At 44.5% G+C, this 12,419-nt stretch overlaps 1 protein-coding gene across 3 annotated transcripts in view; it reads right to left on the bottom strand.

Moving 5' to 3' along the window:
• Nucleotides 1-12,419, bottom strand: part of DCBLD1 (discoidin, CUB and LCCL domain containing 1) — a 64,707-nt gene that overhangs the window by 50,297 nt on the left and 1,991 nt on the right. The window lies entirely within an intron of this gene.

Below are 12,419 nucleotides of genomic sequence, written 5' to 3'. Positions count from 1 at the left end.
AGCACAATGACATTCACATTTTAGGTAGCTATTACAGGGTTAGCTTTCTCTTCCATTCTATTCCACAGACAGAGCTCAGTAGGTGTCCCATTTAGAACACCTTCAGATAGCCATATCTGAAGTTATCAAGGTAAACTTGGCCACCACTACCAAGTAACTAAGAAAGACACTGTCTACCACTTAAGCTCCTCATTTAGTAAAAGAAAGAATTGTTTTGTGTTCCCAAAGTTCCCTTAATGCTCTCCACGGATTATTAAAAAATTCTCTCTATACCCATGCACACAAAAATCTCAATTCCTCCATAGTGACCTAAACAATGTTATTTTTGTAGCTTGCCCTGGACATCTGCAGAGCTTCCATCATGCCAAAAATCCCCTCTCCTATTCACAAGCCTAGGGATAGAGGTAAAAACTCCAGAGATAAATCTTTTGTTTATTTAGATTTTTTCTGCTATTAAAACTTAAATGAAAGCAGTAATATTTTAAAGGATTAAACTGTTCCATTTATAGGAAATTACATTTCTCTAAAGAGTGGAGAACAGGGGATTAACTTTATACCTGGTGTTTAACTTATACCTGGATTTGCAGTTTTAAAACCTATGATGATTCACCTTATTTACACTAATTAATTCATATCTGAAGTCCTAACATTATAACCAATGGGATTTTGTACCCATAATAGATTTGGAGGGAAATGACCTGTGTCAAAAACTGTGGACAGCGTCACTTCTAGAACACACATGCTCAAGACATTTCCAGAAATCCCCCTGCTCACTTAGAAAGGGAAAAACACCATGAGTGGCACTTTCTCCTGCTCCCTTACATACGGGATGTTAAATTTAGATTCATCAGCTAATCGAATAGTCAATGCACTTTCTATCAACAATTCAATTAGTCAATAAGGGTGCCTCCACCTTTGGAAAGCGCTGTGGTGAGCATGGGGCTACCAGAGGATTCAAACAGTCCCCTGCAGGCCCCATGCTCCCCGCAGCATTTCAAAGTGGCAGCGCTGCATGGAGCCCAGGGTCCAGCCCCAGGCTCCACACAGCACTGCTGCTTTGAAGCGTCCCCTTCTCTCACCCTGCCCACTTGCTGCTTCTTTCTGATAGAGGCAGCAAGGCGGGAGGGGAGTGACTAGTTGACTAGTGTGTCGTCTATCAGATAAACATTTGCTTATCAGATAGTTGACTAGTCACTCACATCCCTACCTTACACGTGGCAATCGAGATATGAAATAATTCAGATCACAGTAGAAACCATGCTGCCAGGTAAAAGTGGGCCAGCAAAGCCAGGAATGGTGCATGCAGGCAGCTCTTGCCCCTGTGAACCATTCTCCAACAAGTGAGAGTCCTCATCCCAAGCCTCAACATGCTTTAAGGGACAACATATACATGACACTTTGAAAGGCACCTCTAATTTTCCCTGTCCTCCTCTGGGACACCCACATGCCTATGCTCTTCTAAGTCATCATCTAAGACTATGGCATCTTAAAAAAAAAAAAACACATGAAGGGGGGAAAAAAGGTGTGTGGGGGGTTAAAAATCATTGTCTCCAGGACTAAATGTCATAGCCAAATTTATTATTAGAAGGGTGCCACTTTCAATACTGGTAACTGTCCTATACATACTGCAGTATGAGTTTGTGGGTGAGAGTAAGCTTCTCTCGGAGATCAAACGAACTCTTTTTAATCACTACAACAGAAGCAATTTCATTTTATTATGATTTTTTTTCCTGCTGGGAAAGCAGCTTTACAAATACAAAGAACTAGATTACGTTAATTTGTGTGTGTGCACGTGTGTGTTTGGGAAGAGATACAATTGGGTAAGTACTAGCTCCTCATTATGGGAAACTGAAATACCGATTTAAGAGACAATTTTTCAGTGAAGAGAGATGCTGGTCAACACTGTAGGTAAAATTATATAAAACTGAAATGTGTGAACACAAAAGGATGAAGCTCCAGAATACCCTGGACAATCACTGTAGCGGTCTGATTTAAGAGGAGGTCTTATCTGATACTTGAGTAAGGCAATAACCTTTAACAAAAAGGTGAACATGTTCTATTTCAAGTTAGTTGTGACTACAAAAGGAATGTGCTCTCTGTTAATGCAAATTACACACTCCCCTAAGCAATATCCCAAGCCATTCCTCCCCTAAGCAATATCCCAAGCCATTCCTCCCCTAAGCAATATCCCAAGCCATTCTTCACCAACTGACTCAAGATAAAACTAATGGAATCATGACAAGAACAACCACAGTTATTAGCCACCCCAGACATGAATTCCTGTTTTTCCTTTCCCTACATCAGCATATCTTGTAGCGATCGCCCCTTTCGTACTAATTACAGTCAGAAATGCTTCCCTGTATACCGCACTTTAAATGGAAAGCTGAACAATTTAAATGCAAACAGTCAAAGCTGTAAGGCAGGCTCCTAAATTTGAGCATGCAGAAAACCTGGCAACACCCTTACTCAGTTTTTGTACAACAGTAGCTAATGAGTCATCAATTGTTGTGGGATCTTAATATGACATTCAAAATCCCATTATGTTCCTCTGCTACTTAAGGGCATGTCTGGGAGCTATTGGGCATTACACATTTTAATTTAAAAAAAATATGAAGTACAGCATCAGCAACTATTACTTTTACAGCATCCACTTTTACAGCATCCACATTACAGTACTCCATATGAGATATACATTCCTTTCATTTTCTCACTCTTTTCTGCTCCAACGGGAGATACTATAGAGGTGGGCAATAAGTGACCTGTGGGCCAGACACTGTTCGCAAGGGTTAGCTGTAGCGGGCATGCTTTATTTACCGGTGCATCTGCAGGTATGGCTGTTCGCAGCTCCTGATATGGCTGCTCGCAGCTCCCAGTGGCTGCGATTCGTAGTTCCCAGCCAATAGGAGTGGCAGGAAGTGGTGGCCCAGCCTGCTTATTGCTCACCCAAAGATAGTATGAGACATTCAAACCCAAAAGGAATTTGCAAATGCTGTGAAAATGGAAAAAAAAAAAAATAGGATGTTTCATACTATTTCCCTGTGGTATTGCCCCTATGATTTTTTCTTCTTCTGAATTTATTGGTCATAAATGTAACAATGTAACAATATAGTAACTAGAGGTGAGTAAGTAAGAGAGGTCATATAGAAAGGCCTGAACAGGTCGGTCTCTCCTCTTCTTGAATTTTGATTAGGAATGTAATAAAATAACCATTTAATTGGTTAACTGATAAGCCTGGGCTCCTGCCCCTGCTCCCAGGAAGCCAGCTGCCACCCTGGTAGGGGGACGGGGAGCAAAGCAGAGCACAGCCGTGGAGCACGCAGGCAGCGGACAGCCCAGACGCGTCTGGGCTGCCCGCCGCCCGAGTGTTCCGCCGCTTTGCTCCCCGTCCTCCTGGTCTGCAGACCAGGGGGACGGGGAGCAAAGCAGAGCAAAGCCCCGGAGCAGGCGGGCAGCGGTGTGGCCAGACAGACTATAACCCCATATCATCCATCTTATTTGCCTCTCTGAAGCACAGGGCAGAGAAGGAGCAATAATATCAGCATAGTCTATGCTGGCTCATCTGATCCTGAGAAGCTGAAACACAGATATGTGGAGAGAGAGCAGCTAAGTCAATAAGCTGGCCTCGAGGCTGCGGCTGGCACCTATGTTGATTCGAACACACACAGTCCCAGGAAGAGGAATTTCCCACTGAGAAAACAATGTCCAGTACTTCAAAATTTAATCATCTCAAATCTCTCTTACAAGTGTAAATTAAGTTCACAACTCCCTTGTAAGAACTGGTCTCACAGCAGACAGACCAGCATCAATTGGCATTACAGATAAGAAAGAGAAATACGTGACCCCATGATTATAAAAGATGGGCCCAGCACACACTCACTTTGAGTGTCATTCTACCCTCTACCTGCTGGTCGGGTTAGGTGTTTGACCTCCCGAGGTTCTATGGGGACGCCCACCTCGTATTTTCGTCTTTCCTAGGAATTGAGGGACTGGCCCTGGCCTGACATGCTGGAGTCGAGAGGCACAGAAGGGGGTAAAAATGGTACCTGGATGTGGTCCTCTGTCTTAAGTGTACACATAGAAAGAGTAAGCTGTTACTTGGTACCATTATTTCTATTTTTCTATCTTTATCTTCTTTGTAACCATTTTTAAGACCTATATTTTGCTAATAGTTAAGAAATAGAACAATAGCCATTGCAACCATATGATTTATAAGCTTCTTTAATAAACCTGTAACTGTTTAAGCTTTAACCTGCCTCCTTCAGTTGCTGTAACAGAACCAAGCACAATTTAAAAGAACTTCAGCCGGTCATAAAGGGACAGATATAGGGAGAGCTTGGGCGTTTGGATTTGTGTCACACCCAGGTGGCAAAATTCAGTTGGGGCGCTTCTCAGTCTCCCCGAGGCTGCCCGCTGCGAAGGAATTATGAAATTCTAGCAGCTAAAATCTGAAGCGTAATAAGCTCTTCCTATAAACTCGGGGCGTCTGTTGGCCTGCTGGCCACCCTCTGCGATGGGACCCCGGTCCTAGCAGTAAAGACACGGACGTTAAACCTTTTCTCGGAAACATACACACACACACTGCCTTGACCGTCGGCTGACAAGCGGACAGCCCAGACGTGTCTGGGCTGCCCGCTGCCCGCGTGTTCCGCCGCTTTGCTTCCTCTCCCTGGTCTGCTGGAGACCAGGGAGAGGGCCCCGTTCGTAAGTGCGGATCCGACATAAGTCGGATCCGTGTAACTCGGGGACTGCCTGTACACAATTGCAAAAGGGTGTGTAACTGGCTGGGTGTTATTACTGCTAAAAAAAGATTTGGGGATCAGAGGATCACAAATTGAATGAGTCAACAATGGTATGCAGCTGCAAAGAGGGCTAATATTCGGCAGTGTATTTACAGCAGTGTTGTGAGTAAGGGCTAATCTACACTTGGCACTTGTTCCTCTGTAGCATTTCTAAAATAGGACAAGTAGCAATGGGCTGAATTTGCAGCAAAGGAGGAAATTTAGAAAGTTTTCCCCCTTATAGTTTAATCAGATATTAGGAAAATTGGGAACTGGAATGGGCTTTCTAGGGAGGCTGTGGAATCTCCATCATAGGAGGCTTTTGAGAAAAAAGTCTCAAGAGGGGTAGCCATGTTAGTCTGTAACTTAAAAAAACCAAAAAAAACATTTGTTGTTTTTTTGAGAACAAGGTAGACAAACACATGCCAGGGATTGTCCAGGTACTTGATCCTGCCTTAGGACAGAGGAGGCAGTACAAGAGAACCCCTTCTAGTCTTTTAATTTTATGATCCTATGACAACCCAACTTTTGTTTTTGTCTTATTTTAAAGATTCTCAAGCTTGGCGTAGCTTTTTACCAAATCCATTATCTGCAAATCCATTTTCGTTACAGGATATATAAAAGAGATAGCAAGATTTCAAATCATTTATTTTAGCATATTATCAGTTGACAGTATTCAGATTTATTTTAAATTGCCTTGCTGATATAGTACATATACAGTACCAAATTTATTTCTAATAAAATTACCGTTGAGCTTCCCACCAACTGCCAACACAAAGGCCTATTTTAATACCCTATATCTTTAGCTTGAAAAAAGTTATTTGTTCTGAAAATTCCCAGATTTACTGTGAAGACAAAAAGAACACTCCTGCATAGTCTGAAATAAATTAATTTAAAAGGACATTAAGTCACTGACATGAAACTGGCTTGTCTGATGTTTGTTTCGCTAGCTAAGTCTTCTTGAAAAGTTGAGTGCTGGGTTATATTTAAAGAAATTATGCAAAGTTATTTTTGTTGCCCACAAAAACAGTTTGTGGCTCAATCCCGATCCTACTGAAATCAATGGGAATTGTTTTTGTTTGAAGTTTCTGCAAAGTTTTCTGATTTGACAAGATGTGTGTCCTGAATGAGTACTCAATAAGAGCATAGCTACAACAAAGCCTTCGCCTTGAAACTAAGCTTTTACAGGCTCAAGCTAGTGCTCACAACAACTACTCACTCAGATACCTAGAAACGACGATACTGTTTCCTTTACTATCTTTTCACTAGTTTATTACTGATCAAAAGAAATTGCCTGTGTACGGAAGATAAACATGAAGTGTCTTACCCTCCTCCAAATGCACAATATATGAAATAGCATTATTTCATTAAATTATGCATATTACCCTAAAAGCGGCCATCTGTAAAACAAAAGCCCAACTTGACAAACATTACAATTTAAACTGGGTGGGGAAGAAATTAATCTTGCAATTTTAAGTGACAATTACAGGCTCATAGACTTTAAGTTCAGAAGGGACCATCGTGATTATCTAGTCTGACCTCCTGCACATTGCTGGGCACAGACTCTCATCCACCCACTCCTGTAATAGATCCAGAACCTTGGTTGAGTTATTCAAGTCTTCAAATCATGATTTAAAGCAGGTTTGGGGAACCTCAGGATGCAGTCACTGAGGCTCATGGGCCTCCCCCCACCCCCAGCACTGGGGAGCCTGCGCTGGTGCTCCATTGTTCCCTCACCCCGTTGTCTCACCATGGGCTGGAGCACACGAAATCTACTGGGCTGGATTCCCCCCGCCAACGCTTCTGGTGTGTGAGGGGAGTGTCTTTCTTCTTCACAGTCGGGGGTCACATTAGTGAGGGTATGTTTGGGTTTTTTGCTTCTCACCTGTTTGTGGCCCCCCAACTGATTTTTCTGTGGGTCAGCAGCCCTCAACTCAAAAAAGATTCCCCACCCCCAATTTAAAGACTTCAAGTTCCAGAGAATCCACCATATACACAAGTTTAAATCTGCAAGCAACTTATGTCCCATGCTGCAGAGAAAAACAAAAATCCCCCAGGGTCTCTGCCAATCTGACCCAGGGGGAAATTCTTTTCTAACCCCCAAATTGGAGATCAATTAGACCCTTAGCTGATGGGTCTTGCCCCCATGCTGGATACCTGGGAAAGAATTCTCTGTAGTAACTCAGAGCCAGTGCTGTCCCTAGAGGGTTTGCAGGGCCACCCTTCCCTTCACTCCAGGGCCTGCCCTCCCCCTGCTCGATCTCTACCCCACTCCTTCCCCCAAGCCCTACCCCTACCCCACCCCCTCCTACCGCCATTGCACACCTTTCCCCAAGCGATGCAGCCTGGGAGATTACTGGCAGCACAGGTCCCCACACTAACCCAAGTGGCAGGAAATGGAGTGACCCAGCCCCAGCCTGCAGTGCTCTGCTGAGCCCTGTCCCCAGCTGTGTCACTCAGGGGAGTGGAGCAGACGGGGAGCAAAGAAGACTGACCCAGCTGGAAGATGGCAGAACAGAGCAAATTTGGGCTGGGCTGTGGCTCCTCCTGCCACTGGTGAATGCAACGGCAGGCCCAACCTCTGCTGCTAGTGCCAGACCCCCTACTAGTCTCACAGGCTGTTCCGGGCCCCATAGAGCCCCTGAAAGCATGGAGGACTAGGGCAGCCACACCTAACTATCCTATGGACAGGATCTCTCTTCTCAGAGCCCACCTCATCTAGTGTAATCTCCAGTGGCCAGTGATGGTAATTTGCTGAGACCAGTCACAGATCAGCTACATACTGCTGCTGGCACTCTCAGCATTGTCCTCTCCATAGAATTATCAAGCTCAGCCTTGAAGCCAGTTATGTTTTTGTTCCCACTACTTGCCCTGGGAAGCTGCTTCAGAATTTCACTCCTCTGATGGTTAGACACTATCATCTAATTGCAAACCTAAACACGTTGCTGGCCTGTCTGCCAATGTGAACACAACAAATGGATATACTTAGCTTAAGTAACTCCTCTCCCTCCCTGGTATTGATCCTGCTGATGTATTTAGAGAGCGCAATCATATCTCCCCCCAGCCTTTTTTGGTTACGCTAAACAAGCGAAGTTCTTTGAGTCTCTTCTCACAAAGTAGGTTTAACCACTGGTAAACTGGTAAGTGTCACACAGTAAAGACTGATGCTTACTAGTTAACCAATTACATCCCTACATTCTAGTAACCCTTCCCTGCACCTGTTCTAAGGAGGAGTCAAGAGCTAAATCCAAAATTGAGCATAGTCTAAGGGATGAGCAAGTGGCCTGTTAACCCTGCAATCCCAGGACAAAAAGGGGAGTTAGTGTTAGCATAGGTCTACACTTGCCAGTAGATCTGCACTCATGCAATCGATGCAGCAAGTGTCAATTTAGTAAAGACAGGTTGAGTACACAAGTTGATGGGAAAGCACTCTCCCAAGAAGCGTAAGGGATATTGATGGGAGATGCTCTCCACAGTGCAATGTAGGCATTGTGGTAAGTAGATCTAACAACACAGACTTTAATTATATTATTAATGTGATATAACTGAAGTTGCAGGAGCTAGATGTACTTACTTTAATAATATAGAGCATCCCTTAATTTGCTGTGGCATTGTAGATAAAATTAAGGGAAGTCAGGTGAGAAACAGGGTGAGATAAAGGAGGAGGAAGTGGTAGTCAAGGTGGGAAATTACACAGATGTAGGCTATGGGTTCTGGCCGACTGAATGAAGACGGATAGATGGATTTTGGAGCTACTGAACAAGAAGGAATCGCTGAGATTTTTTTTTCAGGCAAACAAACACCAAACCAATTTGCCAGACATTTATCATCCATAGACAGATACAAAAACAAAAACAGCCCAACGGATAAACTCAGCTCTCTCCGCTGCTGGAAAGGAGGACAGAGCCTGGATTAGTGCCAAAGTGTCATTTCTGGATTTTGCTCCTGGATGCTACTGTTTATGTAAGACACTGATTTATAGCTCTCCAACCCTCCTTCTCCTCTTTCTTTACCCAGTGTGGGCCCCACTGTGGTAGATACTGTATGACACAGTCATGATGGTCTCTGCTTCAAGAAAATTTATTCACTTTTGCCCATATATTCTACACAGGCCCATGTCTACACTACAGGGATTACAGCACCAAAGCAGAATACTGTAATGTAGACGCAGCCTTCAATGGTGGAAGATGTTTTTCCATCTCTGTAGGAGCACCACCTCCCCAAGCAACAGTAGCTAGGTCAATGTGAACATTCGTCCACTGGCTAACCTGTATCTAGGTTAGCATAGTTACCGTGCTCAGGGATGTGGATTTTTCACATTCCTGAGGTCCACAGCTATGCCGACCTAAATTTTAAGACGAGGGATGTGAAAAGTTAACAGGTTAACCAGTAAGCATCAGCCCACTGTGGGCTTTTCTTATGGCTTTTTTCCTTATTTCTTCTCCAGTCCCTCCTTTCACAATTAAGGATTTAACTATCTTACCTATTGCCCAGATTTTTATAATGTAGCAATGTATTTGACTCTTCTTCTTTCCTCCATGTATATCTGGACACTTGCCCATTCCTCCCATTACAACTAAAAACAGAAAAGAAGGTAGGAAAGAGGGATGGGGGGGGGGGGGGGGGGGCATTCCAGCCCAGACACTGCAAGCAGGGGAGGCACACTCTAGCCACCTACCCCTCTCCCCTTTTAAAATAAATAAGTTATCTGGTTAAACACTACATTTAAGCAGTTAACTTAAAACAGGATTTTACATCCCTAGGGAGATGAGGCCATGGCTGTTTACAAACTCAGGAAGAAAGCACAACTTCTGAATGTCAGTCTGTGTTGGCCCTTGCATTCCAATGGGAATGTTATATGCAAGATTGAATTATACACGAATAGATGGCCAAAATCCCACAAGTAAGGAGGTAAAGTTCTGATTCCTATTCTTTCCCTTCTCCCTCAGCCTTTTTCAACAGTTAAGGTCCTCCCTTCCCACCCCCTTTTCCTTTTTTAGTTATAACAGGTAGGATTTGGCAAGTGTCCAGATGTGCATGGAGGAAAGAAGGATGGTCAAATTCAATACAGGCAGTCAATCCCCGGGTTACACGGATCCGACTTATGTCGGATCCGCACCTACGAACGGGGCTTTTCTCGCCCTGGAGGACGTGAGCGGCAGGACTGCCCAGACGCACCGTGGTCCCGCCGCCCGCATCCTCCGAGGCGAGAAAAGCTGCTCCGCGTCTCCCTGGTCTGCTGGGGGAGGGGGGACCCAGCAGACCAGGGAGACACGGAGGACCGGGGTGGCGGGACTGAGGCGCGTCTTGGTCCCGCCGCCCGCATCTCCCTGGTCTGCTGGGGGGGGGGGGGGGGCGCAGCTAGTGCGCCCCCCCCAGCAGACCAGGCTTTTCTCGGGATGCCTGTGGTAGAGAGCAGCTGGGGCGCTGCTGGTTGGTCCCCCAGTGCCGCTCTCGGCGCTACTGGACCAACCCGGCAGCACCCCAGCTGCTCTGCCCCAGGTGTCCTGATTCAGCCGCTGCTGGTCAGTTTCAGCAGCGGCTGAATCAGGACGCCTGGGGCAGAGCAGCTGGGGTGCTGCTGGGTTGGTCCAGTAGCGCCGAGGAGCGGCGCTACTGGAACAACCCAGCAGCACCCCAGCTGCTCTGCCCCAGGCGTCCCCAAGTCAGCCGCTGCTGAAACTGACCAGTGGCTGACTACAGGAAGCCCGAGGCAGAGTTGCTCTGCCCCAGGCTTCCTGGAATCAGCCGCTGATCCGTTTCAACAGCAGCTGAATCTGGACGCCAGTTCCGACTTACATACAGATTCAACTTAAGAACAAACCTACAGTCCCTATCTTGTACGTAACCCGGGGACTGCCTGTATTACATTACTAAATCTGGGTAATAGGTAAGACAGTTAAATCCTTAATTGTGAAAGGAGGGATCGGAGAAGAATTAAGGAAAAAGATGGGAAGTTCAGGTTTGCTTCTTCTTGATCATGATTTTAACCTGATGAAAAAGGTCCTGGAAGAGATACCAGAGTTGAAGATGTGAGACTGAAAAGATGGGGAAAGAAGTCCATTTTTGAGTTGACAGCACAAAACAGGCAACCACAATAATGAGATCACTGAGTGACAGAATATATTGTGGAGAAGCTTTTTGTTAAGTCTCTAAATTATTTATTACTCAGAGAGAGTCAGTGCTGTATTGTTTTTAGTGGGGCCAAGCCCAGTTTCGCTTAAAAAGATGTTTTCCTGAATTCAAACCAGTTTTCAAACTACCTCACCTCTTCCACAGTTATTCAATGAATTACAAAGACCCACATTTCAGACTCTCGCTCAGACAGTATGTGCTTCTCCAGCACGTTCCAAACTGAAGAAAGAGTCCTCACTTACTCCCTGCACATGGAGAGCCGGACCCAGATGTTAATGCAAAATTGTTATTGCTAAAATACTGCCTCCCTTGGACTGTGGATGACAACACCACCACCTCTGAAACAGCATTATTTTACAAAAAACTATAAAAAAGTGTTTCCTACACTACACCATAACACATGTATGAGTGTCACAACTGTGGAGTATGCCAAAGGGATGGGATACAGGAGCTCCACGAGGGAAATTATTATATAAATGGAGTTAGACATACTAAAAGAAAATAAAAAAAGATACAACACGTGAGACTTAGAGGCCAGTAGACTGATACAAAAGTTTCTCTTCAAAAGGCTAATGAATGCCTAATGCACATCAGATATACACATTCAGAATAGGTATGTAAAATCTTGTTTAACTGGTTAAACAATTAGAGGAGGGGGGGTGCGGCGGGCTGAAGCACCACCCCTGCCACAGAGGAGCTGCTTCAGCTCATTTGGAGCAGCCCCTGCCTGTGGTGGCCCCCATAGGATTAGAGCAGTTCCCTGCCTGTGGCTTGTGGGGAGCTGTTCCAGCCCACCGCAGTTAACCTTTCACATGTTTTCTGAACCAGGGATAATGAATTTTCTACACATGGTCTTTCTACAAATAGGTTAAAAACAAAAAATTCTTAGCATTACTGTTGAGATGCGAACTGTAACAATGTAAACCAATACACTATATCTTTTTGAGTTTGTAGCTAGACTGAAATAATAGCACTACTTGAGGCATATACTTCCCCTATCTTAATTAGGTGCTATGGCTGCATTTTAATAGTGATAATAAACGCCAATATTATTTCACTGCTACCTGTTAATGAGTTTTCCTTGGATAGATGGATGGTTATTCCTGTCATTGTACTCTCATCCAATGGCAATATAACATTGCAAGTTTTGAATACGAGCACAACTCTTGATAGTACAGGAAATAAGACCGTTGTAATCCTCCAGGGGTACTTGCACAGTCTCTTGGGGGTTCTACAGAACTTGTTGCAGCAACAGTGAAGGCAGTTCTGTTTAATAAACTAATACATAACTGGATCCATCTGTATTCAAAGCAGTAGAAAACTGCACCAAGGTTATCCACATAGAGCATATACATTAATAGCACTGAGACTGTTTTCTTTACAAAAATGGTCACTGCAACAAGTACCTTTACGATATTCCAACCTGCACTTTATAATATATATCCTTTACCATTATGTAAGATAAAAGTCAGGCAAAACAGTTCACCGCTGCCAAATTAACTCTGC

Source organism: Pelodiscus sinensis, chromosome 3 (assembly GCF_052426305.1).
Source record: "Pelodiscus sinensis isolate ZL-2025 chromosome 3, ASM5242630v1, whole genome shotgun sequence".
Lineage (NCBI taxonomy): Eukaryota > Metazoa > Chordata > Testudines > Trionychidae > Pelodiscus > Pelodiscus sinensis.
Note: the sequence above shows the minus strand (reverse complement) of the source record. Positions and strands in the feature narration are given on the sequence as shown.